Below are 25,224 nucleotides of genomic sequence, written 5' to 3'. Positions count from 1 at the left end.
TGACATGACAGCTCCCCACTCACCTTCTGCCATGACTGCAAGCTTCCTGAGGCCTCATGAGAAGCTGAGCAGATGTGAGTGCCATGCTAGTACAGCCTTCAGAACTATGAGCCAAATAAACCTCTTTTCTTAAATTACTCAGCATCATTTAATGCAATTACTATAATTGCATTCTTTTATAGCAATGCAAAATGGACAAACACACTATGGCTGCCTGACCTTCCATAGTGAAAAGAGGATATTAGGCATGAGTGTACTGTCATTTATAAAGCATGATGCTGATACGTAGAACTGTTTGGTTCTTTCGGGGTAATGCATCCCATTTATGTACAGGGGCAATTCTGAAGCTACATGACATGGAAAAAGACTGTCCTTTTCCCGTTTGGCTACATAGAATGGCAGTGCTTACTGTTGCAAACAGGTATCATAAATGTAAAGGAAACGAGTGGCTCTGAGCAACAATAGTCCCAGCGGCTCTCCCTGTACTCCCTGTCTGTTCTCTTCTTCCACCTGGTACTACCCAACTTCTTTACGATATATGCATTCGTCTAGAGCATTGTAGCATCCCAACTCATTTGACCTCTCAACAACCTTGTAAAGTCTGGAAGGCAAGGGCTTTATTATTCCCATTTTAGAAATAATGACTGGTGTTCCCTGGCACCTCAAACACATGCAGTTAGCACCCATACTTCTTTCACAACAGGATGAGTTACTGAAAAATTAACAGTAGTGCTGTTGCTTTTGCTGGGTCAGCTTATTAGCAGAAAAGAGAGAATGTGGAATTGCCACAACACCCTCACGGGAAGTATTGCCAGGCCACTGGGGGCTGAGTTCAAGCCAACTCAACCCCTGGCCATGTAGACAGCCACATTGCACATAAGATGTTTAATTGATGGCCAACTTTAAGATACTGAGGAGATTTTCCCAGAAACTATGATTTCCAGTTTCTCTTGGAGAAGGTGGAAGATCTCTGAACCTGGAGATGGCAGGGCTTCAAGGTGGGATGGTTGTGGTGGGTGCCAGGAGTCAGTGATGTCCCCGTGGCAGAGTCTGGCAGTGGAGAGTGGGGAGGGGGGCATTAGCAGGTGTCCCTCTGGCAACTTCACATGCCCAAGAACCTGAGCATTGGCAGCGCGGCCTCTGAGGCCTGAACAGCAGATGCCCTTCTCTAGTTTCCTTGGCTGTGTTAGCCGGGAGGCTTTCATGAAATCCCAAGGGGGCAGGAAGTAGGGAGGGGTCCCCAAAAAGTAGTCGAGATGGAATCTTTTACCAAATTTGACAAATGAGGGTTTTGTTTTGTAATTTTTATTTAAAAAGTATTTATTTATTCAATTTATTAATTTTTTTAGAGACACAGTCTTGCTCTGTTACCCAGGCTGGAGTGCAGTGATATAATCATTGCTCACGGTAGCCTCAAACTCATGAGCTCAAGCAATCTTCCTGCCTCAGCTACCCCAGTAGCTGGGACTACAGGCATGCCACCACGCCTGCCTAATTTTTTTTTTTTTTTGGTAGAGACAGGGTCTTGCTATGTTGCCCAGGCTTATCTCAAACTCCTGGCCTCAAGTGTTCTTCATTGCTCAACCTCCCAAAGAGTTGGGATTATAGGCATGAGCCACTGTGTTTGGCCTTTTGTGTTCTCTTATGAGATGGTCAGCCAGCTGTGGTCGCAAGAGGAGACACTGGAGAGGCTCAGGAAAACAAGTTCATGATACTCACAGTTCTAGAGACAGGAAGTACACCATGCCAGGCAGAGCCACATGGGGAAGACGCTAGGATGGTCAGGAGGAAGAAGGCAAGACTGAGGGGAAAGTTTAGGTCAGAGCCTTCGCTGGAGTTTTCGGGGAGAGAAAAGGCAAGGTGGGTGAACAGTTTAGGATTGGCTGCTTTGCAGAATTTCACAGGGCCCTAAGCTATAGGGGTGGCACACTAGGGAGTTGCCTGGCACCTGGCCCTGGGATGATTAGGGCAGAGGAATATTGCCTCTTGCGGAGCAAGGGCAGGATAGAGGAGGTGTGTTGGTTAGTTTGCATATCAGAGGCTTGTTTGGAGCTGGATTAGGCTCTGACAATTAGCTGGCTCAGGGAGGGCTGTCTCTCTCCTCCATAAAGTTTTTTCAACATGTCAAGACATAATATACAGAAAAATTAAAACAATATGCAATACAGGCTTAGAGCCAGATATAACTTGATTCAAAATGAATAAGTTAAATAATGTACTGACTTGGAGCAATCGGCACTTGCTGAGAATCAGGCTTCTCTGTGGCCCACGAGCTTCAGCAGAGACTCCTGTGGGGTATTTGTGTAGGTAGAGAAGATCTCTCCACCCCAACATGGTCTTCCTACTTGAAAACATAACACACTCCCTACTTATATTTATTTTTCATGAATGATTTTATAATTCTATTTAAATCTTTTTTTTTTGAGACAGAGTCTCATATTGTTACTGGGGCTGGAGTGCAATGGCACGATCTCGGCTCACTGCAACCTCAGCCCCTGGGTTCAAGTGATTCCCCTGCCTCAGCCTCCCAAGTAGCTGAGATTACAGGTGCATGCCAACACGCCAGGCTAATTTTTGTGTTTTTAGTAGAGAAGGGGTTTCACCATGTTGGCCAGACTGGTTTCGAGCTCCTGACCTCGTGAGTAATACCTGTTCATTGTACATAAAATTCAGAGAAAAAGTTGGGGAATATTTTTAAAAACACACCTGAATTCCTGTTATGCAGGAATACTTAATATTTTGGACACAGAGTTATGAAGAAGCTGTGGAAAAACTCAACTGTTTCTCTCCCCATCCCCCATGTATGTGTGTATGTATACACTCATGTATGTGAACATAAGTACATAATTATATTTCTATGTACATCTATATATCTACACCTATTTAGGTTCAGTTTGCTAAAGCCGAAATCCTCCCTGCTTTAAATCACAGTGGAAGGCCTCCTTCCTCAGTTCACTGGTACTTTCCTAGCCCTACCTCTTTCTTACTGGTTTCTACGTTCTTTCTTACTGATTACTTCTTTTTTTACCCTGGGCTACTGCTTCCCCTGCCTCTCCTATCTGTATATACTTCAAATGAGGAGGGTAAAAGGTAGCATGTAATTACAAAAGGACTTCAAATATTGCACAGTCAAGCTCTAAACAATCTTTAGAACACTGACTCTGCCAGTCCCAGGACACGTTAGCAGAAAATGGGACCCCTTGGTGCTGTGGTGCTGTGGGCATGGTGTCTGCCAGCCAGTGGCTCCATTTGGGCACCTTTGTCATCTTCGCTGATTGTCTCAGCTTATGCAATTTTTTTATTTTTATTTTTTATTTTTTTGCATTTTGCCGTTTCTCATTTATAAAGTGAGTAAAAAATGGGTACATGAAAGTGATGGTTCTAGTGGTGAGAAGACTAATTAAGTTGATACAAAGATAGAACGTTGAAGTGTGAAGTCTTCAGCCTCAGCGAGATGTTTATTAGACTTAAGCCGGTCAATCGCATGCCAGTGATAAGGAAAGAAACAAAAGTCATTGTGTTAGCTACTATAGATATAGAGTGTGTGGTGTAAATAGTGACTTAAAATTTTTTTTAGCTCTCTGGGAATGAAACATTTATTGGCATCTGCTATATATACCAGGCTAAAAAAGTTATTTCCAATTCTGAAATAATTGACAATTCAAAGTTAAATTTTTATGAAGTTATTTTTCTGACTGTAGCCAGAGTTTTTTGATTCTTGAATTCCAAATTATCTTCCTCTTCTTCAACTGTCAATTTTTCCTCCACCACAATAGTGTTCCCTCCTTAGTGATTTTTTTCATACCAGATGATTAATTTATGTTTCAGAAAAATAGAGACAGTGAACAATGCTAGGCCTTCGGAACTTTTAACCGTTGACAGAATTTTCACAGAAATGCAGAGAAATGGGGAATATTATGAAGAAATGACATCTAATGCTATTCCACTAAACTCATTTTGATGGTTTCAAACCAACTACTTTGGCTAAATCTTCAATTCCAAGTAGATAGATTTCAGTTATGTTTTTTATTTATCTATATTCAAAATCTATAATGTTAAGTATTATGAAGCAATAGCTAAAGGGAAAAAATCCAAATAAAAAAGTTAAAAAGGGGAAGTTTTGGATAATGGATAGTGTACAAAACAAATCTGTGAGTTAATACCACCTATCTAAATAATTTTGTAATTTTTCATCATTATTTGAAAGATGACAATATGAGGGTTCAGAATCTCTGTTATCCTCAAGAATGATGAAAAGTATACTTTAAAAATTTGATAGCCTGCAGTAAAGTTCTTAATGGTGAAATAATGAGGGCTTTTCTCTTAAGATCAGGAAAGAGACAAGAATGTCCACTATCTCCCCTTTTATCCGCTATTATAGTAGAATCTAGCCAATATAATAAGACAAAAGAATGAAATAAAGGTATAACATAGGAAATAAATAAATAAAACTGTTTTATGCACAAAAAACAATGATTCTGCACATAGAAAATAAAAAAATCTATGCAGGTAAAACATATAATTAATAGGTGAATTTTACAATATTACTGAATACACAAATATCCAAAAATCACTTGTATTTCTATACACCAGCAACTTAAAGAAATTAAAATTTAAATGGTAGAATTCAAAATAGCACAAAATAATCAAATATCTTTAAAATACATGTATTTAAAGACATGCAAGAACTTTATACTGAAAATAAAACTACCTTTATGGAGAGGAATCAAAGAAGACATAAATAAGCAGGAAGCAGAAGGATATACGATTTTCATAAAGTGGAAGGCTCAGTATTTTAAGATGTAATTTCTCCTACAATTTACCTATAGATTCAATGCCATCATAGTAAAAAACCTAGAAGGTGGGTTTTTTGGGGGTAAAAGTTTAAAAGTGATTCTCACTTTCTCTCTGGCTCACTTTCTCTCTCTCACACACACATATGTATATAGCAATTTAAAAAGCTAGGAAGATAAAAAATAATGTTGAGGTAGAATTTACACTATCAGATATCAAAATTTATTATAATGGTACAGTAATTAAAATAGCATAGTGTTGGGCAAAGACAGTAAGTAAGCAAAAAGAACAGAAAAAAAGCTGTACATATATGGTCACTTATTTACAACAAAGATGTTCCTGCAATGCAGGGAGGAAGAAAGTTCTTTTCAATAAATGTGGCTGTGCTGAATGAATAACTGTATTTGAAATAACTCAACTTGAATCCTACCTCACGCCATACAAAAAAAATTAAATTCCAGGTGGAATGTGGATCTAAATATGCAAAGTGTAAAGGACTGACAAATTGGACTTGTTAAAATTTAGAACATCTGTTAATAAAATGACAGTAATAAGAAAGTGAAATGAAGGCTGGGCGCAGTGGCTCATGCCTGTAATCTCAGCACTTTGGGAAGCCAGGGTGGGCAGATAACCTGACATCTGGAGTTTGAGACCAGCCTGGCCAACATGGTGAAACCCCATCTGTACTAAAAATACAAAAATTAGACAGACCTGGTGGCATGTGCCTGTAATCCCAGCTTCTCAGGAGGCTGAGTCATGACAATCACTTGAACCCAACAGATGGAGGTTGCATTGAGCTGAGATGATGCCACTGCACTCCAGCCTGTGTGATAGAGCGAGACTGCCCAAAAAGAAAAAAAAAAAAAAAAGGAAGTGAAATGAGAAATCCACTGAAAAAAGATATCTATAGTATATGTAAATGACAAAGAACTCACATTCGAAATATTTTTTAAAACTCCTCAAATCATTAAGAAAAAGGCAACTCAATTTAAAAATGGGCCAAAAACTTTAATGGCTACTTCACAAAATATGGTACCAAATAGCTCAACATCATAATTAATTGAAGAAATGGAATATAAAATCACAATATGATAGTATAATACCTCCCATTCCTCCATTTCTGAATGGCTAAAAGAGGTGGAGGGAGTACCAAGTATAGAATATAGAACAGTGGGGTCATATGCTGTTTGGTGTATCTACCTAGACACATCATAATATATGTTCCTTATAAACCAACAATTCTATCATAAGTGTATACCAATAGACATTTGTGCATATGTGTGCCAAAAGACATGTACAACGTTTTTGTAAGCATTACTTTAATAGATCAAAATGGCAAACAGCAGAATGAATGCTATACAGCCATGAAAATGAATTACTGCTGCATATAATAACATGAAAGAATTTCACATAGTGTTGATGGAACTAAGTAAGGCACAAAATAATATATACCATGGGATCGCCTGTATATAAAGCTTGAAAATAGTCAAACCTAATATGTGGTATTAGAAGTTGGAATATAGGTTAGGTTACTTTTGAGTAGGGATTAATGACTGCATACCTAAGATTTGTGCATCTTTCTGTATAAATATTATACTTCAATTGAAATTAGAATCTTACTTAAAAATAAACTTTTCCACGGCAAAATGTGCCTCTTGTTTTCACCTTTGAATTTATCAGCAATCAGTAGAAGTTCATCATAACCTAACAAATCAAAATTTCTCCATCTATCTCATTTCCTTAAAGATTGTTTTCAATTCCTTCTGTGTCCAGAATGTTAATCTCAAATATTTCATTTATATTTGATACTATTTTCTTCACTTTTAAATATTTATATCAAAACTTTATACTAGCACATAGTGTAGTGAGACGTCAAATTGATTTTTCCCAAATTACTTGCTTATCTCAATGTAATTAATTAACTAATATTCTCTTTCCCTTTAAAAGTTCTATACAAAGAAAGTATGTATTCTGCCCTAATAAGTTATTTGTCTATTCTTGCACCAGTACACTTTAATTATAACTGCATTGCAATGTATTTGTAACTTACTGTCTTCTGTCAATTTTTAAAATTTTCTCCCAGAATTGTCTTACTTTAGAATTATTTGAATTTTATTAATTTAAAAATAGAAGAACATTCTATTGATAACCATGTCATCCATTTGGAGAGAATTATTGTTATTATAATTCTGAGAATATCATGCCCTTAAATGTTTTCAGCATTTGTTGATACAATCTCCGTTCTCTTGGTGTAACAGAAAAGGAATCAGGAAATCTAAATTTGAGTTCTTGTTTTTCAACAAAGTAATTGTGTGACTTTGAGACGGTTACCAAAAGGATATCATTTTTTTAATAAATTGATTTTCATAGCTTCTACCTATTTTTTTCTTGGAGAGAATTTGCTTTTGTTGATTTACAATATTTGTTTATAAAGTAAAAATATTACTTACATCTATTAAATGCTTGCAAATTTTCTTAATTTGTAAAATGCCTTGTAATTTGGTAAGTCATTATTTTGATGTTTGTTTTTTGTGGAAGGAGAGTTTGAATTTCCCTTTTTGTAGCTTGATTATTTTATTGGGGTTTAGTTTACGTATAGTGACATATACAAGTCTCATTGATTTCTGACAAACCACATACTCCCTGTATCCACCCCCCGATCAAGATACAGAACATTTCTTTTTAACAAAATGTTCATTTTTATTTCAACAGTTTTTGGGGTACAGGTGGTTTTTGGTTACATGGATAAGTTTTTTAGTGGTGATTTCTGAGATTTTAGTGTATCTGTTACCCAAGCACTGTGCACTCTGCCCGATATGTAGTATTTTATCTCTCAGCCCCCTCACAAGCTTCCCCCTTGAGTCCTCAAAGTCCATTATATTATTCTTATGCCTTTGCAGCCTCATATCTTAACTAACACCCACTTATAACAGAGAACATTATCATACACATTGTACATATGAGAACACACAATATTTAGTTTTCCATCCCCAAGTTACTTTATTTAGAATAATGGCCTCCAACTCTATCCAAGTTGCTGCAAAAGACATTATTTCATTTCTTTTTATGGCTGAGTAGCATTCCATAATATATATATATATATACTACATCTTCTTTATCCACTCGTTGGTTGATGAGGACTTAAGTTGTTCCATATCTTTGCAACTGGGAACTGTGCACATGTGTCTTTTTCATATAATGACTCCTTTTCCTTTGGGTAGATACCCAGTAGTGGGATTGCTGGATCGAATGGTAGTTCTACTTTTAGTTGTTTAAGAAGTCTCCATACTGTTTTCCATAGTGGTTGTACTAGTTTACATTCCCACCGGAAGTATAAAAGTGTTCTCTTTTCATCACATCCACACCAACATCTATTGTTTTTTGATTTTTAAATTATGGCCTTTCTTGCAGGAGTAAGGTGGTGTTGCATTGTGGTTTTAATTTGCATTTCCCTGATAATTAGTGATGTTGAGCATCTTTTCATAGAAAAATAGAATTGTCTATTCATGTCATTTGCCCACTTTTTGATGGTATTCTTTTTATTATATTTTTATTTTTTTTGAGACTGGGTCTCTATCACCCAGGCTGGAGTGTAGTGGCATGATCTCGGCTCACTGCCACCTCTGCCTCCCAGATTCAAGTGATTCTCCCACCTCAGCCTCCTGAGTAGCTAGGACTACAGGCATGAACCACCACACCCAGATAATTTTTGTATTTTTAGTAGAGATGGGGTTTCACTAGGTTGGCCAGGCTGGTCTCAAACCCCAGACTTCAAGTGATCTGCCTGCTTTGGCCTCCCAAAGTGCTGGGGTTACAGGCATGAGCCACCGACCACCGCACCCGGCCAGGATTGTTTATTTGTTTGTTTTTTCTTGCTGATTTGTTTGAGTTCTTTGTAGATTCTGGATATTAGTCCTTTGTCAGATGCGTCATTTACAAATATTTTCTCCCACCTGTCTGTTTACTCTGCTGATTATTTCATTTCCTAGGCAGAACCTTTTTAGTTTAATTAAGTCCCATTTATTTATTTATTTTTGTTTTTGTTGCATTTGCTTTTGAGTTCTTGGTCATGAACTCTTAGCCTAAGTCAATGTCTAGAAGAGTTTTTCTGATGTTATTTTCTAGAATTTTTATGGTTTCAGGTTTTAGATTCAAGTCTTTGATCTATCTTGCGTTGATTTTTGTATAAGGTGAGAGATGAGAATCCAGTTTCATTCTTCTACATGTGGCTTGCTAGTTTTCTCAGCACCACGTATTGAGTAGGATGTCCTTTCCCCAATTTATGTTTTTATATGCATTGTCAAAGATCAGTTGGTTGTAAGTATTTGGCTTTATTCTTGGATTCTCTATTTTGTTCCTTTGCTCTACTTGCCTATTTTTATGCTAGTACCATGCTGTTTTGGTAACTATAACCTTATAGTATACTTTGAAGTCTAGTAATATGATGCCTCCAGATCTGTTCATTTTGCTTAGTATTGCTTTGGTTATGCAGGATTTTTTTTTTTGGTTCTAGATGAATTTTAGGATTATTTTTTCTAGTTCTGTGAAGAATGATGATTTTTGATGGGAATTGCATTGAATCTGTAGATTGCATTGGGCAGTATGGTCATTTTCACAATATTGATTCTACCCATGAGCATGGAATGTGTTTACATTTGTTTGCGTCCTCTATGTTTTCTTTCAGCAGTGTTTTGTAGTTTTTCTTTCAGCAGTGTTTTGTAGTTTTTCTTGTAGAGATCTTTCACCTCTTTTGTTAAGTTATATTCCTAAGTGTTTTTTGTTTTATTTTGTTTTTGCAGCTGTCATAAAAGGGATTGAGTGCCTCATTTGATTTTCAACTTGGTCATTGTTGGTGTATAGCAGTGCTACTGACTTGTGTACCTTGATTTTGTATCCTGAGACTTTACTGAATTAGTTTATCGATCTAAGAGCTTTTTGGATAAATCTTTAGGGTTTTCTGGGTATATGGTCATATAATCACCAAAAAGCAACAGTTTGACTTCCTCTTTTCTAATTGAGATGCCGTTTATTTCTTTCTCTTGTCTGGTCTGATTGCTCTGGCTAGGACTTCCAGTACTATGTTGAATAGAAGTGGTGAAAATGGGCATCCTTGTCTTGTTTCAGTTCTCAGGGGAATGTGTTCAACTTTTCCCCACGTTGGGTGTGGGTTTGTCATGTATGGCTTTTATTACTTTGAGGTAAGTCCCTTATATGCCTATTTCACTGAGGGTTTTTATCATAAAGGGATGCTGGATTTTATAAAATGCTTTTTCTGTCTATTGAGATGATTCTATGGGTTTTTGTTAATTAATTCTGTTTATGTGATATATAACATTTGTTGACTTGCATAACCATCCCTGCATCCCTGGTATGAAACCCACTTGATCATGATATGTTATCTTTTTTATATAATATTGGATTCGGTTAACTAGTATTTTGTTGAGGATTTTTTTTATTAATGCTCATCAGGAATATTGGCCTGCAGTTTTCTGTTTTGTTATGTTATTTCCTAGTTTTGGTATTAGGGTGATACTAGCGTCATAGAATGATTTAGGAAGGATTCCTTCTTTATCTTTTGGAATAGTTTCAGTAGGATTAGTATCAATTCTCCTTTGAATGTCTGATAGAATTCAGCTGTCAATCCATCTGGTCCTGGACTTTTTTGTTGGCAATTTTTTTTTTTTTTTGAGACGGAGTCTCGCTGTCGCCCAAGCTGGAATGCAGTGGCGCCATCTTGGCTCACTGCAAGCTCCGCCTCCCGGGTACACGCCATTCTCCTGCCTCAGCCTCCCTAGTAGCTGGGACTACAGGCACCCACCACCTCGCCCGGCTAATTTTTTTTATTTTTAGTAGAGACGGGGTTTCACTGTGTTAGCCAGGAGGCAATTTTTTTTTATTACTGATTCAATCTCACTGCTTGTTATTGATCTGTTCACGGTTTCTATTTCTTCCCAGTTTAACCTAGAGGGTTGTTATATTTACAGGAATTTATCCATCTCCTCTAGATTTTCTAGTTTGTGCATGTAAGGGTGTTCATAGTAGCCTTAAATGCTGTTTTGTATTTCTTTTTTTTTTTTTTTGAAATGGAGTTTCGCTGTTGTTGCCCAGGCTGGAGTGCAATGGTGCCATCTCGGCTCACTACAACCTCTGCCTCGCGGGTTCAAGCCATTTTCTTGCCTCAGCCTCCCAAGTAGCTGGGATTACAGGCACGTGCTACAACGCCAGGCTAATTTTTTGTATTTTTAGTAGAGACAGGGTTTCTCCATGTTGGTCAGGCTGGTCTCGAACTCCTGACCTCAGGTGATCCCCCCCCCCCCGCCTTGGCCTCCCTGAGTGCTGGGATTACAGGCATAAGCCACCACGCCCAGCCACTCTTTTGTATTTCTATGGTATTGGTTGTAGTATATCCAGTTTCATTTCTAATTGAGTTTATTCAGATCTTCTCTCTTGTTGGTTAATCTCACTAATGGTCTATCAATTTTGTTTATCTTTTCAAAGAACCAGCTTTTTGTTTCATTTATTTTTTGTATTTTTATTTTTTTGGTTTCCATTTCATTTAGTTTTGCTCTGATCTTTGTTATTTCTTTTCTTCTACTGGGTTTGGGTTTAGATCTTGTTTCTCTAGTTCCTTGAGGTGTGACATTAAGGTGTTTATTTGTGCTCTTTCTGACTTTTTGATGTAGGCATTTAATGCTATGAACTTTCCTCTTAGTATTGCTTTTGCTGTATCCCAGAAGTTTATAGGTTGTGTCACTATTATTGTTCAGTTCAAAGAATTTTTAAATTCCCATTTTGATTTCATCGTTGACCCAAAGATCATTCAAGAGCAGATTATTTAATTTCCATGTATTTGTATAGTTTTGAGGATTTTTTTGAAGTTATTTCCAGTTTTATTTCACTGTGGTCTGAGAAGATATTTGATATTATTTTGATTTTCTTAGATTTATGGAGATTTGTGGCGTATCATATGGTCTATCTTGGAGAATGTTCTATGTGCTGATGAGAAGAATGTATATTCTGCAGTTGTTGGGATGAATGTTCTGTAAATATATATGTCTGTTTATTCTAGGGTATAGTTTATATCCATTGTTTCTTTGTTGACTTTCTGTCTTGATGACCTGTCTAGTGCTGTCAGTAGAGTATTTAAGTCTCCCACTATTATTGTGTTGCTGTCTATCTCATTTTTTAGGTCTAGTAGTAGTTGTTTTCTAAATCTGGAACCTCCAGTGTTAGGTTTTCTCTGTTTTTTTCTCTTTCTAACTAAGAGATTACTAATCACTGCATTAACAATTCCATAGAAATAACTTTGGTTTTGTTACTTTTCTCTATTGATCTTGTGTTTTATATTTCACTGATTTCTTTTTAATTTCCATTTTTCCACTTACATTGATTTAATTTGCTCTTCTTCTTGCCTCTAAAGATGGATTTTAAATTTATAGTTTAAACCTATGGTTTAAATTCCTTCGTCTTTTCTAATATAAGCATTTAGAGCTATAAATTTCCCTCCAACTGCAATCTATAAATTTTGATATGTGCTATTAAGTTCAAAATATTCTCTAATTACCTTTTAATTTTTTCTTTGATCTATTTGTTGTTTAGAAGTGTGTTGCTTAATTTCCAAATACTTGGGGATTTTTCTGGAGTTCTTTTTGTTACTGATTTCTTATTTAATTTTTTGATTGAGGAAGATTAATTTCAATCTTTTTAGGCATGGTCAGACTTATTTTATGGCTCAGCATATGGTCAATCTTCATGTATGTTTCACATACACTTGGAAAGACTGTTTTCTACAGTTGCTGGATGCAGTGTTTCTTAATGTCAGTTACATAAGGGTGGTTGTTCAGGAACATTCTGGATGGTGGTGAAAGTTCTGGCTTCCCATATGGCCTCTTCTAACATTACTCCAGGCAAGGATGGTGAGGGGGCACTTCGTTACTGCAGACTGAGGGTTCAGAATCCCTATAATGTTCCCCAGTGATATCAGGTATGGGGGTGTTTGATTACTGCTGATAGAAATGAAATTACTGGCTCCTCACTCAGTCCATTCTGAGAGCACTCCAGCAGGGGTAGGAGGCTGCGGTAGCGCAATTTTTGTCTAAAGGTTTTCTGTTTTCCTATGTTCCCCCTTTCTTGGACCTTTGGCTAGACACAGCAGGTTTTTCTTGAGGCTCCTTTTTGTCTTTTCTAGTTTTATGTTTTCACATTACCTACGTCTTCAGCACCTGATGTAGGATATATAAGTGGGGGAGGAAACCAAGGACTCACTACCATGTCATTATTTAGGGTCTGAGATCTCATGCTGGTCTGTTTTCTTCTCTCCACCTTTCAAAGTCTTCTCAGATTTGTTTTATATGTGATATTCAGAGTTTTTATTATTAGTGGGGGTGGGTTTTTTGCTTGGTTTGGGTTCTACAAGAACTTGGTGGGAAGAGTAGGAAGAAGTGCATTTACTACATCTTGGTCTGGTGACCTTCATTTTTGAAGGATGTTTTTGCTGGATTTCTAGATTGAAAGTTTTTTTCCTTACAGCAATTTAAATATCATTGCATCATCTTTTGACTTGCCCTGTTTCTGATAAGTTAGCAACCATTCTTATTGTGTCTCAAGTGAGTTTAATGCATCTTTTTTCTTCTAGTTGCTTTTAATATTTAATTTTCATGATTGGTTTTTAGCAGTTTGAGTATGATGTGCTTTGGTGTGGTTTTCAGTGTTTATCTTGCTTGAGTTTTGTTGATATTCTTGAATCCTTCATCTAAATTAGGAAATATTTGATCATAACATCTTCAAATATTTTTCTCTCCCATGTCTATTTCTTCTTTTAGTACTCCAATTGCATATATTTTAATCTTATTACTATTTTCCTACAGTTTAATTAGTCCCTCTTCATTGTTTAACCAGCATTTAAAAAAATAAATGCTTTAGTTTTGCTTTAGTTTGGATAGTTTTCCTAACCCTGAGTTCAAATTCACTGTTCCTTCCTTCTGCTGTGTTTAATCTGCCATTAAGCCCATGAAATAAATTTTTATTTTAAATGTTGTATTATTCAGTTCTAAAATTTCTATTTTTATGGGTCTCATTTCTCTCCTGAGTCCTATTTATTCTCTTATTATTTTTACATTTTCATTTAAATCCTTTATTGTATTTGTAATAATCCTTTATCATAATTATAATATTATCTATTAATTTAAACACTTCTGTCATTTCAGGATAATTTTTTATTAACATATTTTTTTCTTCTTGTTATTTTTCACCTTTAACTGTTTCTGTACATATCTGACAGTGTTTTTGTAATATGCTGGGCATTATAAATGCTCTGTTATTTGGTGTCTAGATTTTTTTTGTTATCCTTAATAAGTGTCAACTTTCGTTCTGGCAGACTGTTAATTTACTCTTGGAGATAAATTTTGTCCTATTAAGGAGTGCTTTTAAAACTTTGTTAGGGTGGGTCTAAAACAACTTTTTCCCTAGAGCTACATTAATTTACTCCTATGACATGATTTTGCTGGAGTCTCTGTTGAATGCTCACGGCATTCAAGGAGGTATCTACACTCTGGCTGGAGGTCTTGAATGTCTCCCTGCTTGTGCAAAATCTAGCAGATGTTCATTTCACAGCTTCCAAGTAGATATTCTCTCTTTAGTGGTTCGATCTCAAAAGGTTGTTACTTGCTAGAACTAGTAGTTTCTTGCTCTGTACATGAATACTTAGTAGTTAACCAAAGCTTCAGGAATATTCCTGTACAGATTTCTAGAGTTCAGTCTTCCCACAGCTCTCTTCTCTCTTTTACCCTCCTCTGCAAATTCTAGCTGCTTCAGTACTCCAGATTCCAATATCTGTCTTCTCAGTTCAGTGAAATCACTATGCTCTGTTCAAGCTTTGTTTCCTATTCACTACCATCCAGAAAGTATCTCCAAAAGTGAGGTTGGAGTGATTGTGAGGCTCACCTCAATTGGCCCCTTCTATTAGGAATCACAGACCTATGCTGCCTGTTGTCTAAGGTCTAAAAATCGCATTTCATATTTTTTCAGTTGTAAATTTATAAATGACGGGGGGATAAACTCATATTAGTTACTCATGGCTTACAGTACAATCATTTTAGAAAAGTTTTGTAAGGTCTATCAAAAGCTACAAAAATAAGCGTCTCTTATTGTCCCCCAAATATTATTATTTTTAGTTTTCATTCTTTTACAGACAGGGTGTCCCTTGTTGCCCAGGCTGGAGTGTAGTGGCATGATCACATCTCACTGCAATCTTGAACTCTTGGGCTCAAGTGATCCTTCTGCCTCAGCCTCCCAAATAATTAGGACTACAGGCACCTACCCCAAAGCCTGGATAATTTTTAAATTTTCTGTAGATGTCGGCTCAGGGGGAAATGTTTTGCTATGTTGCCCAGGCTGGTCTTGAACTCCTGATCTCAAGATATCCTTCTGCCTAGGGCTCCCAAAGTGCTGGGATTACAGGCAAGAGCCACCGTGCCCAGCCAAAAAAATATTATTTCTAAGAATGCATCTTACTCAAATCATCTAATGTAGAAAAAATATACATGTACCAAGTTATTATAGTAGCAAATGAAACTTAGGAGTCACCCGAATAATTGAAATATAGGCGTAGTTATGTAAATTACAGTTAACTCACTTAATGAAATAATACATTGGTCATTACGTGTTATATTTCACAAACTTTGATACAACATGAGAAACGTTCATATAGTATTAAATAAAAAGAGACATATTAAATTATTTGTACACTCTGATTATAGTTATAAAAAATCTACATATGAAAAATATCAGCCAGCTCCAGGAAGAAAAGTGGCTCTAGAGAAAGAAGGCTGAATAATCAATGAAGCAGATCAACATTAATACACCAAATCAAATTTTCTCTAGCATAAGTTAAACAGGTGTGGTGGCTCAAGCCTGTAATCCCAGCACTTTGGGAGGCCAAGATGAGTGGATCACCTGAGGTCAGGAGTTCGAGACCAGCCTGATCAATATGGTGAAACCCCGTCTCTACTAAAAAATACAAAATTATCCAGGTGTGATGGTGCATGCCTGTAATCCAGCTACTTGAGAGGCTGAAGCAGGAGAATCCCTTGAACCCAGGAGGTGGAGGTTACAGTGAACCAAGATTGCACCACTGCATTCCAGCCTGGGTGACAGAGCAAGACTCCATCTCAAAAAAAAAAAAAGAAAGGAAAAAAGCAAGCAAGCAAGCAAGCAAGCAAGCAAAATATCCCAAGATGTATGCAAACTAAAGTAACTTTGTTAAGGTTGGTAGGATTTGGAAGATTTTTTTTCCATCTAATTTCAAGTATCTTTTTTTTTTTTTTTTTTTTTGAGACTGAGTTTTGCTCTTGTTGCCCAGGCTGGAGTACAATGGTGCAATCTTGGCTCACTGCAACATTTGCCTCCTGGATTCAAGCGATTCTACTGCCTGAGCCTCCCAAGTAGCTGGGATTACAGGTGCCCACCACCAAGCCTGGATGATTTTTTGTATTTTTAGTAAAGATGGGGTTTCACCATGTTGGCCAGGCTGGTCTCGAACTCCTGACCTCAGATGATCCACCCGCCTCGGCCTCCCAAAGTATCTTATTAGATGAACACTTTTTTTTTCCTATAAATTTTAAGTTACAGAAGATGAGATGGAGTTTAGTGAGCATCTGGTTCAACACTGAAAAGAATGTTGTTGAACAGCCAGGGCTCTGAATTTTCAGAAACATTGCCAGGTAAGTAAACAGAAAGGAAGAATTTTAAAATTTCATTAATAAGGACAAATCATGTAGAGTTTTGAGGATGGCTTATTAAGGCTTAGGAGCCTTTGAGAATGATAATTGCTGGATGGAGTTCAGGTGTACTGTTGAATGTGAGCTCATCAGGGACCAGTCAAACTTATCTACAGAGCTATTTTGTAGTCGTTGTGTTTATTTATTTGTTTTCTTCTTACTCAGGATTTGAAATGGGAGGATAGGACAAAGGGAAGCATATCAAAAGAAAGTTCTAAAGGCTTAGCCAATAGGTTTAGAGAAGAGTTAAAACCAGCCAGAGACTAAGAGAAAAATGGGGTGTGGAAGCCTCAATGTAAGGTGGTGCTGGAGGGAATCCATTTGTGGGACCACGTGATCACTGAAGTGTTAGCAAGTTAATAACACAGAAGTGTTAGCAATTCAGTAACACCTGATTTAAACAAGAACATTCATCTCCCCATACATACTGCTGGGTGATTTACTTTCCATGTAAATACACATGGTTCTGCACTACCAGTTGCTCTGGATTTTTAGTATAATTTTGGAATTATTTACTCATTTCATACTATCATTTCTAATAATGGCTCAGGAGAATATTGCTTATTAACAAAGTGTGTATGATGATGGGTAATATTACAAAGCTCCAGGAAGAAAAGTGGCTCTAGAGAAAGAAGGCTGAATAATCAATGAAGCAGATGAACATTAATACACCAAATCAAATTTTCTCTAGCATAAGTTAAACAGCTTTGCCATTTAGAGAGCAACGCAGACTGTGGAGGAAAGTTTGTAAGTTGGTATTAGTTGTCGATCTAAGTAAATTTTGCCAAAATGCAGGAACCCACTGTAACTCTGATGGGGTGGCTCATTGCCTAACTATTAAGATTAGCTCAACTCAGAATTATGGCCAAGAGCCAATATTCAACATTCTTAAAGAAAAGAATTTTCAACCCAGAATTTCATATCCAGCCAAACTAAGCTTCATAAGTGAAGGAGAAATAAAATCCTTTACAGACAAGCAAATGCTCAGAGATTTTGTCACCACCAGGCCTGCCTTACAAGAGCTCCTGAAGGAAGTACTAAACATGGAAAGTAACAACCGGTACCAGCCACTGCAAAAACATGCCAAATTGTAAAGACCATCGATGCTAGGAAGAAACTGCATCAACTAATGAGCAAAATAACCAGCTAACATCATAATGACAGAATCAAATTGACACATAACAATATTAACCTTAAATGTAAATGGGCTAAGTGCTCCAATTAAAAGACACAGACTGGCAAATTGGATAAAGAGTCAAGACCCATCAGTGTGCTGTATTCGGGAGACCCATCTCACAGGCAGAGACACACATAGGCTCAAAATAAAGGAATAGAGGAAGATCTACCAAGCAAATGGAAAACAAAAAAAAGCAGAGATTGCAATCCTAGTCTCTGATAAAACAGACTTTAAACCAACAAAGATCAAAAGAGACAAAGAAAGCCATTACATAATGGTAAAGGGATCAATTCAACAAGAAGAGCTAACTATCCTGAATATATATGCACCCAGTACAGAAGCACCCAGATTCATAAAGCAAGTCCTTAGAGACCTACAAAGAGACTTAGACTCCCACACAATAAAAATGGGAGAATTTAACACCCCACTGTCAACATTAGACAGATCAATGAGGCAGAAAGTTAAGAAGGATATCCAGGACTTGAACTCAGCTCTGCACCAAGCGGACCTAATAGACATCTGTAGAACTCTCCACCCCAAATCAACAGAATATACATTCTTCTCAGCACCACATTGCACTTACTCCAAAATTGACCACATAGTTGGAAGTAAAGCACTCCTCAGCGATGTAAAAGAACAGAAATTATAACAAACTGTCTCTCAGACCACACAGTGCAAACAAATTAGAACTCAGGATTAAGAAACTCACTCAATTCTGCTGAAATACATGGACACTGAGCAACCTGCTCCTGAATGACTACTGGGTACATAACGAAATGAAGGCAGAAATAAAGATGTTCTTTGAAACCAATGACAACAAAGACACAACATACCAGAATCTCTGGTACATATTTAAAGCAGTGTGTGGAGGGAAATTTATAGCACTAAATGCCCACAAGAGAAAACAGGAAAGATCTATAATCGACACCCTAACATCACAATTAAAAGAACTAGAGAAGCAAGAGCAAACACATTCAAAAGCTAGCAGAAGGCAAGAAATAACTAAGATCAGAGCAGAACTGAAGGAAATCTTCAAAAAAATCAATGAATCTAGGAGCTGGTTTTTTGAAAAGATCAATAAAACTGATAGACTGCTAGCAAGACTAATAAGAAGAGAGAAGAATCAAATAGACACAATAAAAAATGATAATGGGGATATCACCACCGATCCCACAGAAATACAGACTACCATCAGAGAATACTATAAACACCTCTACACAAATAGACTAGAAAATCTGGAAGAAATGGATAAATTCCTGGACACATACACCTTCTGAAGACTAAACCAGGAAGAAGTTGAATCCCTGAATAGACCAATAACAGGCTCTGAAATTGAGGCAATAATTAACAGCCTACCAACCAAAACAAGTCCAGGACCAGATGGATTCACAGCCGAATTTTACGAGGAGTACAAAGAGGAGCTGGTACTATTCCTTCTGAAACTATTCCAATCAATAGAAAAAGAGGGAATCCTCCCTAACTCATTTTATGAGGACAGCATCATCCTGATAACAAAGCCTGGCAGAGACACACACAAAAAAGAGAATTTTAGACCAATATCCCTGATGAACATCGATGTGAAAATCCTCAATAAAATACTGGCAAACCGAATCCAGCAGCACATCAAAAAGGTTATCCACCATGATCAAGTGGGCTTCATCCCTGGGATGCAAGGCTGGTTCAACATACACAAATCAATAAACCTAATCCATCATATAAACAGAACCAAAGACAAAAATCACATGATTATCTCAATAGATGCAGAAGAGGCCTCTGACAAAATTCAAGAGCTCTTCATGCTAAAAATTCTCAATAAGCTAGGTATTGATGGATCATATCTCAAAATAATGAGCTATTTATGACAAACCCACAGCCAATATCATACTGAATGGGCAAAAACTGGAAGCATTCCCTTTGAAAACTGGCACATGACAGGGATGCCCTCTGTCACCACTCCTATTCAACATAGTGTTGGAAGTTCTGGCCAGGGCAATCAGGCAGGAGAAAGAAATATAGGGTATTCAATTAGGAAAAGAGGAAGTCAAATTGTCCCTGTTTGCAGATGATAGGACTGTATATTCAGAAAACCCCATTGTCTCAGCCCAAAATCTCCTTAAGCTGATACGCAACTTCAGCAAAGTCTCAGGATACAAAATCAATGTGCAAAAATCACAAGCATTTCTATCCACACCAATAAGAGACAGACAGCCAAATCATGAGTGAACTCCCATTCACAATTGCTTCAAAGAGAATAAAATACCTAGGTATCCAATTTACAAGGGATGTGAAGGACCTCTTCAAGGAGAACTACAAACCACTGCTCAACGAAATAAAAGAGGACACAAACAAATGAAGAACATTCCATGCACATGGATAGGAAGAATCAATATCATGAAAATGGCCATATTGCCCAAGGTAATTTATAGATTCAATGCCATCCCCATCAAGCTACCAATGACTCTCTTCACAGAACTGGAAAAAACTACTTTAAAGTTCATATGGTACCAAAAAAGAGCCCACATTGCCAAGACAATCCTAAGCCAAAAGAACAAAGCTGGAGGCATCATGCTACCTGACTTCAAACTATACTACAAGGCTACAGTAACCAAAACAGCATGGTACTGGTACCAAAACAGAGATATAGACCAAAGGAACAGAACAGAGCCCTCAGAAATAATACCACATATCTACAACCATCTGATCTTGACAAACCTGACAAAAACAAGAAATGGGGAAAGGATTCCCTATTTAATAAATGATGCTGGGAAAACTGGCTAGCCATACATAGAAAGCTAAAACTGAATCCCTTCCTTACACCTTATACAAAAATTAATTCAAGATGGATTAAAGACTTAAATGTTAGACCCCAAACCATAAAAACCCTAGAAGAAAACCTAGGCAATACCATGTAGGACATAGGCATGGGCAAGGACTTCATGACTAAAACACCGAAAGCAATGGCAACAAAAGCCAAAATTGACAAATGGGATCTAATTAAACGAAAGAGCTTCTGCACAGCAAAAGAAACTACCATCAGAGTGAACAGGCAATCTACAGAATGGGAGAAAAGTTTTAAAATCTACCCATCTGACAAAGGGCTAATATCCAGAATCTACAAAGAACTTAAACAAATTTACAAGAAAAAATCAAACAACCCGTCAAAAAGTGCGTGAAGGATATGAACAGAAACTTCTCAAAAGAAGACATTTATGCAACCAACAGACACATGAAAAAATGCTCATCATCACTAGCCATCAGAGAAATGCAAATCAAAACCACAGTGAGATACCATCTCACACCAGTTAGAATGGCGATCATTAAAAAGTCAGGAAACAACAGGTGCTGGAGAGGATGTGGAGAAATAGGAACACTTTTACACTGTTGGTGGGAGTGTAAAAGTGTGGAAGACAGTGTGGTGATTCCTCAAGGATCTAGAACTAGAAATACCATTTGACCCAGCCATCCCCTTACTGGGTATATACCCAAAGGATTATAAATCATGCTGCTATAAAGACACATGCACACGTATGTTTATTGCGGCACTATTCACAATAGCAAAGACTTGGAACCAACCCAAATGTCCATCAATGATAGACTGGATTAAGAAAATGTGGCACATATGCTCCATGGAATACTATGCAGCCATGAAAAAGGATGGGTTCATGTCCTTTGTAGGGACATGGATGAAGCTGGAAACCATCATTCTGAGCAAGCTATTGCAAGGACAGAAAACCAAACACCACATGTTCTCACTCATAGGTGGGAATTGAACAATGAGAACACTTGGACACAGGGTGGGGAACATCACACACTGGGGCCTGTCGTGGGGTGGGGGTAGGGGGGAGGGATAGCATTAGGAGATATACCTAATGTAAATGATGAGTTAATGGGTGCAGCACACCAACATGGCACATGTATACATACGTAACAAACCTGCACATTGTGTACATGTTCCCTAGTACTTAAAGTATAATAAAAAAAAATGTAAAAAGTCAATGGTTTAAGACAAATAAAGTCCATGATGTTTAGACCATTCAATAAACCAGTTTTAAAAAATAAGAATCATGGCTAAGCTTTTTCTGCAGATGTGCTGGGAGAATGGGGTGCCTTTAATCCACTGCTGGCCCTGTTATACTCCTCTCCGCTGTCTTTATTCCCCATTTTTTTAGGTTTAAAAAATATTTAATTGTGGTAGAAAACACATAACATAAAATTTATCAGCCATGCATGGTGGCTCACCCCTGCAATCCCAGCACTTTGGGAGGCCGAGGTGGGTGGATCACCTGAGGTCGGGAGTTTGAGACCAGCCTGACCAACATGGAGAAACCCTGTCTCTACTAAAAATACAAAATTAGCCGGGCTTGGTGGTGCCTGCCTGTTATCCTAGCTACTCAGGAGGCTGAAGCCGGAGAATCGCTTGAACCTGGGAGGCGGAGGTTGCGGTGAACTGAGATCGCGCCATTGCACTCCAGCCTGGGCAAAGAGAGTGAAACTCCGTCTCAAACGAACAAATAAACAAAAATTACAATTTTAACCATATTTAAGTGTACAAGTCAGAAATGTCAAGTACATTCATGTTGTTGTACAGTGAATATCGTAAAGTTCTTTCATCTTGGAAAGCTGAAACTCTATGCCAATTAAACAAGAACTCAATAGGATAATTTATTAATTAATGCCTGCTAAGTAACTCGTAAGTAAGTAACTTGTAAGTAAGATGGCTTGCATTTAAAATACTTTAAAGCACAGAATAAATCTTTGTTCTTAATAGAAAAATTGGAAGATACAGATAAGCAAAAAGAAAAAATCTATAATTCAATAGTAAATTGAATTACATCTCATGTACATCTGTGTATTTGAAGACTTTTCCTAAGCAAAAGTGGAATCTTGCTTCCATACCTTTTTTTAAACAATATATCCTGAACATCTTTCCATGTCAACAGAGATCTCCATCATCACTATCTTTAAGGCATGTGCCATGGGAGGGATGTGTCATACTTTATATAAGCAACATCACTAAGCTGGCCCTCTTTTATCTGCTAGTGTGGACAGTTTGATGCTTTTTTTTTTTTTTTTTTTTTTTTTTGAGACGGAGTCTCGCTCTGTCGCCCAGGCTGGAGTGCAGTGGCGTGATCTCGGCTCACTGCAAGCTCCGCCTCCCGGGTTCACGCCATTCTCCTGCCTCAGCCTCCCGCGTAGCTGGGACTTACAGGCGCCCGCCACCAGGCCCGGCTAATTTTTTTGTATTTTTTTAGTAGAGACAGGGTTTCACCTTGTTAGCCAGGACAGTCTCTATCTCCTGACCTCATGATCCGCCCACTATGACCTCCCAAAGTGCTGGGATTACAGGCGTGAGCCACCGTGCCTGGCAGTTTGATGCTTTTTAACACATCTTCATAAGTAACAATAAAACCTTACCTGTAAAGACAAAGCTATAATGCTGAGATTTCAGATGCAATGCAAGTGGGGAGAGATAAAGATTTGGGTGAGAGGTTTTTCAGTGACTTCAACCCCTCTTGCACACTGTGTCTTTGAAAACCGGGTCTCCCACAGGCCTGGCTCTCTTTAGTGGGTCATTCTCAGAGCCTCAGGGACTGCCCACAAAGCAGGAACTCACCTGCTAGCAGGTTTGTTCACACTTACATTGCCCTTGGTCATTCTCTCTTCTTACACACTGCCTCCACTCTCACTGCCATACTTATTCTTCTACACTAAAAAAAAATCGCTTTCTCTCAAATGTTACCACACAGGTTTAAAGATGGGGAGCCTCACACTGTCTGCAGAGGTTCTGGTTAGAAGGAGTGTCTTAAGAAATGCACAAAAAGGCCAGTCTCTTGCCTTCTTTGTCCCTGATCTCCCATAGAGAGGGGGTAACATAAACATCTCCTGATGCACTGAAAAGCTTTGTGCTGACTCATGAGATGTGAAGTACAAAGTAATGAAGGAACAAAAAGGCACGATCTACATATTACCAGTTTTTAAGAAACTGGGTTCTAGGCCTTCAGGGAGAGAGAAGAGAGAGAGGAGTGGAGAGGTGGGGAGAGGACGTTCTCAGAAGCAAGGAAGTCTCTTTTGGAAGTGCAGTTCTTTCTCGGGAGCTATCTACGCTGGAAGGGACGGACCAGCCCGCTGTCACTCCCAAGCTGGCCCAATGTGTTGTGAGCACAGGTTAAACTTCATAGCGACCTGTGATCTGTCCATGGTGCTACTGAGGAGAGCCTGAAATCAAGATGCACTGATTATAGCCCTTGTCCGGCACCCTCACCTATAAAATGGGTATCTCAACACCTCCACTTGCAGAGCTGTTAAACGGATACAACCATGATAACAATGAATGTTAACTGAGAGTCACAGTGCGCCTGTGTACATACATACCCGGCTATGTATTTCCCATATATGACCTCATTAGAACTCACTGCAGCCCTATGTGCAGTATTCAAGGCCTTAAACAAAAGAGAAAACCAAGCCGAGAGAGGCTCTCTGACTTACTTCAAGTCACACAGTAGGTAAGAGAGGCAACTGGGATTTTGTCCCAGGCTGCTTGACTCCCAAGTCCTTGTGCCTGACCATCTCACTCCATGACATAAGGCACCTCCTTCCAGGCCATGCTCACAAGAGTTGACCAACAGACTTAGCTCTCCTTTCTCTTCTAGTGAGTTCACTGTTCAACTCCAGGCCCCAGCCTCTGACATCAAGCTCTGGATTGTCTGCTGACTAAAGTGCTAGAAGACAAAGAAACTGAATAGAAGGAAGGCTCGTGGGACCCCTGCATTCTGCTTGCTTATTCTTAGAGGCCAACCCTCCACAGAAGACTACTTAGGTTGGTTTTGAAGGGGTAGTTTTCTCATTATTTAAAAACACAGACTCCCCTATGCCTGAATTTCCCATAGATTAGAGCCCTTTTCCTGCTTAGGAACTTCCAACAGCCTTCTCCTGGCATTTCTTTGCTTGCATTTGGAAATTCTCTCCACTTAGACTCCACTGAAATGATCCAAACTCATCTTCTTTTATGCCAGAGCACACACTCTCCTCTGGTGGTCCTTGTGTCACGCAATCTCATTCCATCTCTGGCCAGCACTGTCTGATAGAAACAGGCGGCAAGCTGTGAATGTAATTTTAAATTTTCTAATAGTCACACTTAAAAAGTAAAAAAAAGAAAATGATAAAATTAATTATAATAATCTGTTTTATATAACCCAGCATATCCAATAGATTACCTTTTCAAGATGTAATCACATAAAATTATAAATGAGATATTATACAATCTTTTTTTCATATTAAGTCCTTGACATTTGGTGTGTATTTTGCGCTGAGGGTGCATCTCCATTTGAATTAGGCATACATCTAGAACCCGGTGTTACGTATGGCTTGTGCCTACTATGCTGGAATTGTAGGTCCAGTCTTTTGTTCACGTTCATTCCCCATGTGTAAAATCTCTCCTCTCCCCCTCAGCTAAGTGAAATCCTAAACATCACTCAA

The sequence above is a fragment of the Pan paniscus genome, chromosome 1 (genome assembly GCF_029289425.2).
Source record: "Pan paniscus chromosome 1, NHGRI_mPanPan1-v2.0_pri, whole genome shotgun sequence".
Lineage (NCBI taxonomy): Eukaryota > Metazoa > Chordata > Mammalia > Primates > Hominidae > Pan > Pan paniscus.
This window is presented reverse-complemented; position numbering follows the sequence as displayed.